The sequence below is a fragment of the Vombatus ursinus genome, unplaced genomic scaffold (assembly GCF_900497805.2).
Source record: "Vombatus ursinus unplaced genomic scaffold, bare-nosed wombat genome assembly UNPS02014818.1, whole genome shotgun sequence".
Taxonomy (NCBI): domain Eukaryota; kingdom Metazoa; phylum Chordata; class Mammalia; order Diprotodontia; family Vombatidae; genus Vombatus; species Vombatus ursinus.
Genome location: NW_020954596.1, coordinates 8,498,641 through 8,504,640, shown reverse-complemented (window position 1 = coordinate 8,504,640; position 6,000 = coordinate 8,498,641). Strand labels below are relative to the sequence as shown.

The window sequence follows — 6,000 nt, the reverse complement described above, 5'->3', positions numbered from 1 at the left end:
CCGAAGTATAGAATTGGGTTTTGTTAAAATCCTACATGTCAGGTCCTTGGTTCTACTAGCCCAGCCTCACCATTAGTAGTATGGGAGGCAGGAGAGGGGTGCTAAGTGAGCTCAGGGTCAGTGAACATCAGTTCATGATTCATTTGTTTGTTTACCTTCTTTTAGATGTTGGGCGTCCTGGACCATGGAGACAGCTGAAGTTGCTTTACCTTTGGCACATATATTGGAGGGGTTTGACATGTTATAGGGAATATGAAATCTGTGATCTAGTGACACTGGTTTTCTTGATGTTTCTCACATACATACTCCATCTCCTGACTCTGCCTTTTTCCTGGCTATCCTCCAAGCATAGCATGCTCTCTATCCTCACATTTGTCTCCTGGCTTTCCTGGCTTCCTTCAGGTATCAGCTAAAAAACCCATCTTCTGCAAGAAGACTTTCCTGGAGCCCTCAGTGCTACTGCCTTCTCTCTGAAATTACCTCCAACTTACTTTGCGAATTTCTTGTGTGTACATGATTGTTTATATGTTTTCTCCTGCATTAGAATGTGAGCTCCTTTAGGGTGGGGATGGTTTAGGCAGCTAGGTGATAGAGTTCAAATCCTGTCTCCAACCCTTGTTAGCTGTGTGACTCTGGAGAAATCACTTTCTTCTCTCAACTCCACTTTCTCATCTGTAAGATGAAGATAATAATAGAACTCCCTCAGGGTGTTTGTGAGGCCTGAATGAGGTAACATGTAAAGTACTTTGCAAACCTTTAAGTACAATATAAATGCTAGTTGTTAATTTACTCCTACCACTACTACTTCTACTTTTCTTTGTATCCCCAAATCTTAGCACATAGTAAGGGTTCAATAAATGCTTGTTTGATTGATTGAAAAAATAACAACCTGGAGAAACAAAGGTCAGGAATCTTGAGGGTAATAATGAAAAAAAGTGGGAAGGAAGGTGATACCTAGAAGTACCGGATCTAACTATACTACAAAGCAATAATCATTAAAACAGGTTGGTGCTCGTTAATAAAAAGAAGTTGATTAGTGGAACTGATTAGAAATACAACATAGAGAAACAAACAAACCTGGTTTCCTAGTGCTTGATAGACACAAAGACCCAGCTGCTTAGCAAGGGACTATTTGTCAAAAACTTCTAGGAAAACTATAAAGTAGCTTGGCAGAAATTAGGATTAAGTGAATACCTTGCATCATATGCCATAATAAGCTAAAATTTGATGTGTGACTTAGATGTAAAAAGTCACATCATGAACAAATGAGAAGAACAAGGTACAAATTTCCTTTGGGATCAATGGATAGAGGAAGAGTTCATGAATGTACACAAGATAGAGAGAATCACAGAATGGACATGTAATTGAAAAGGGTTTTTTGCACAAACAAAATCAGTGCAGATAAAATTAGAATGGAAACAGCTAGGGAAAAATATTTGTAGCTTGTTTCTCTGATAAAAGTATTTCCAAAATAAATAAAAAATTGATTCAAACTTACAAGAATACAAGCCATTCTCTCCTTGATAAATGTTCAGAAGTTATGAACGGGAGGTTTTCAAAGGAAGAAATTAAAGTTATAAACATCCAGACTCCAAATCACTAACAAATAGAGAAATGCAAATGAAAGCAACAATGAGTTCCCTCTCACACCCATCAGATTGGCAGAGATAACAAAGATGGATAATGACAAATGTTCCTGGAGCTAGAGGATAACAGGAACATTATTACACTCTTGGTAGAGCTTTGAATTGGTCCAGCCTTTCTGGGAAGCAGTTTGAAACTATGCCCAAAAAGTCATTAAACTGTGTATATACTTTGACCCAGCATGACTACTTTGATCTCTTTGGGCCTTTGTCTTGTTATTATATGTCCTTTGTTCTGCAAAAGGACCAATGACATCATGAGGTGATGTCTTAACTTGGTTTCACTGAATGGCCAATAATAGCCCCCACCCCAAGCTTCTAAGGCTCATTGTTTAGATTTTGATGGCTTAGAATGAGTGTAAATAAATAGGCTTTATCCTAAAGAGATTAAAGAAAGAGGAAAAGGACATCCATTAACAAAAATATTTGTAGCATCTCTTTCTGTAGTAGCAAAAAGCTGGAAACTAAAGGAGTACCCATCAGTTGGGGAATAACTGAAAAAATTATGGCACATGAATATGAGGAATATTACTGTGCCATGAGAAATTACAAAAAGGATGGATTCAGTGAGACTTGGGGAGATTTGGATGAAATTGATGCAGTGATTTTAGAACTAGGAGAACAATTTGTACAATCACAATATTTGGTGGTAGATTTCTTTTAGACTTAAGAATTCTGATTGGTGCAGTGACCAGCCACAGTTCCAGAAGACCAGTGGCGATACATGCTATTCGGTTTCTGAAAGGTGATGGATACAAGAGACAGAACAAAACATTTATTTTTGGACCTAGCCATTATGAAAATGTGCTTTGCTTGACTGTGCATATTTGTTACAAGGTCTTTGTTTTTCTTTTATCTTTTGGATTGGGTCTTGGGAATGAGAAAAAAATAAATGCTTGTTAATTGAAGAAGAAGAAAAAAAGGAAGTGGTGATCACAAAGAGAAATAATGACTTCATCAAGAACAGATCAAGTCAGAATAAGTTCGTTTCCTTTCTGACAGCATTTTTAGACAGATGGCAAGGCAATCTGGTATGGAAAATACAGAACTGATCTTAAGAGTTAGAAAGAGTAGGGTTTATGTCCTGCCTCCAACCTACTCATTATATGACTTAACTTCATTGCGTCATTTAACTTCTCAGGGCTCCCACCAACTTTCTGCGGCAATAAATACAGATGAATTGCCAGTCTACACTGGTGGGAGGAGTTTCTATAACAAGGGGAACTACCTATGCTAAAGAAAGCATGGGTCTAGAACAAAAGTAATAATAATAATGATAATCATTATCATTGAATATACTGGAAGATACATCTTATTTGTACATAGTTATTTGCATGTCATCTCCCTATTAGGCTGGAAGCTTCTCGAGAGCAGGGTTGCCTTTCGTTATATCTCTAGTGCCTATCACGGTGACTAGAACATATTAAGAGCCTAATAAATAAATTATATTCTTGTGAACAAGTTAGAGAGGTATGGACTAGATTATAATAGTTGGATTTGGAACTACTTGAGTGGTCACCCCCAAAAGTAGTCATTAATAGCTTGATATTAATGTGGAAAATGTCTGTAATGGAATGCCCCCCAGAATATGTGCTTGGCTTTGTGATATTTAGCATTTTTATTAATGAAGTAATTGAAAATATAGATAGCATTGTTATAAAGTTTGCATATGATGCAGTGAACTATCAAAAAATGGAATGGACTGCCTTGGGAAGTATTGGGATTCTTTCCCACTAGATATCTTCAAGCAGTGTCTATTTGTCTGAGTAAATTTGTTAGAGGCAGCTAAATGACAAGGTACATAGAGTGCTAGACTGAGTCAGAAAGGCCTGAGTTCAGGGGGCAGCTAGGTGGGGTGCAGTGGATAGAGTTCTGGCCTCAGAGTCAGAAGGACCTGAGTTCAAATCTGGCCTCAGACACTTGACACTTACTAGCTGTGTGACCCTGGGCAAGTCACTTAACCCCTATTGCCTCACCAAAAAGCAAAACCAAAAAAAAAAAGAAAGAAATGCCTGAGTTCAAATCCTGCCTTTAAATCCTACCCCCTTAGCTGTCTGACCCTGGGCAAGCCACTTAACCTGTCTCAGCTTCAGTTTCCTTATCTGTAAAACGGAAATTATAATAGCACCTACCTTATAAGGCTATTGTGAAGATTAAATAATATAGTATATGTAAATTATTTTGTGGAAGTTAAAAGTATTGCATAAGTTCTAGCTATTTTTATTATTATTAAATCCTCAATCAGGTATAGGTTGAACCAGTTGGTTCCTGAGGTTCCTGTGATTCTAATTTTTGAAGTAAACATAGTCTATTTCCTGGACCATACATCAAGCCTTCTTAGCATGGTAGAACCTGACAGAGCTTCTTAGATTCGTCAAGAACCCAGGGTAACCTCCGTATCTTGATGAGACATTACAGTAGGACTTAACAGACGGACCTTGTATGTATTAGTAGTTGATAAATACACATTGAATGAATTATAGGAGATGTTACCAGCCTGTCATATAGGAAGACACAATCCCCAACAGTCCCAGCTTTGGGAGCCTTACTTAGTACCCTGACATATTGCAATGTAGTCTAGTATCACATAGTATAGGTAACTAACCTCAGCAAATAACACCAGGACCTGATTTTAGATAATGGTCTCATGTTCCCCCGAGCAATCGTTTTAGGAAGATTTGAAGCAGTGTGGTATAGTTTAAAGACTAAGGCAGTGTAGCTTAGTAGAAAGAACACTGGATCGCAAGTTCAAGGACCTGTGTTGTGTTCAAGTTGTGGCTTTACTATTTCCTACTGTATGATCACAGTGGGGATCCTTATCCCTCTGGTCCTCAGCTTCCTTGTCTTTGCAATGATGATGTTGAACTAAATGATCTCTAGGGTCCTTTCCAACTCTAAAAATCTATGATCCTGTGATTTATAGAAATGTAGCAAACTTTACTAATTTGACTTTCCTTTCTTCTCTCTTCTTTCCCATTACAGTCAAAAAAAAAAACATGTATAGTAGAGAAAGGAAAAGAAACAAAGGGTTTGTATAATCCACAGGATTGATAACCACTACCTGAATAATGTATGATATCACTATAAGCCTCAGGAGGATACCTACCCAACAGGGTCTTATTTAAATTTTGTAGCTTTCTTCGTGTCTAACAAATTGTTCTATACAAAATAGATCATTTTTAAACATTTCTTTACTCAGATGGTATAATACTCATTTTAGTGTTTAAACAGCTGCGGTTGCATATTGAGAACTTCAGTTGACCTAATGCTACTCACGTTGTAACCTGAAGGTACAGATAAGCTATCTCTGCCTCTTTTTAGTCTCTGTGGACATATGTACTGAATTGAAGCTGAAGGCAAGGAAGATATATAGGATCGTATGAATATAGCTGGAAGGGACCCCAGAAGTGAGGAAACTTTAAGCATTCTGTTTAGTGATTTCTCTGGCTAACTTAGTTAAATAAGATGAAACCACTAAGAGTCAAAGATCCTCTCTCCTAACCTCCTTGTTCGCCTTGTGTGATCTTATAGAGTAGTTAGTTATTGCTATTAATTGGTTTCACATATGGCCATTTTCATGTCAATAATCTGTGCCATTGTGTCAGTCTACAATTATCATTTGATTTCAAGTGACAGCATACTGTCAGAACTTCAGAGTTCTACCCTTGCTCCAGCTTACTGACACAGGGAGAATGAGGCCTTGGACAAATACTCATCTTCTTCCTTTAGTTTTCTCACTTGGAGAACAGGGATATTTAAACAGTTTCAAAGATATGTGCTGACAAATATTGGTGAACTGCTTTGAAAATACTAATTATTACAAATGTAGCACCTGGTATTAACTTCTACCATGAATAGTTAAAAAAAAAAAAGGATGCTATGAAAGAAACCATCATCCCAGCTTCAGACATTTGACACTTACTAGCTGTGTAACCCTGGGCAAGTCACTTAACCCCGATTGCCTCACCAAAAAAGAAAAAAAAACATAATCAATACAAGTATCTTAGAAAGCCATTGGTGATAGAGCAATCTTCCCATGATAAATCTTTTTTCTTAATTTAAATCATTTATTGTATGTCCTTTATCCCTTTAAAAAAACATACAATGAATTAAAGACTTCATTGGACATTCAGTTGGAAAAGAAGTCATATGGGCTGATCTTGTAGCAGAAGTACAAATAGACAAACTGAGTGTTGCACTAGTATCCATGAAATATTAAAAAAAAATCCTCTGATGAAAATCTGCAACTCATTGGCTGGATCCTTTAGGCAGGACTGAAAGAAAGATATAGGTAGGAATTACTCAGGATGAGATGGAATTGGTGGGTTGCAATCTATACGAGGGAAAGGACTACCAA

General features: G+C 37.2%; 1 protein-coding gene across 2 annotated transcripts in view; it reads left to right on the top strand.

Annotated features, from left to right (window-relative positions):
- ZFYVE28 (zinc finger FYVE-type containing 28) overlaps positions 1-6,000 on the top strand; it is a 188,175-nt gene that overhangs the window by 156,797 nt on the left and 25,378 nt on the right. The window lies entirely within an intron of this gene.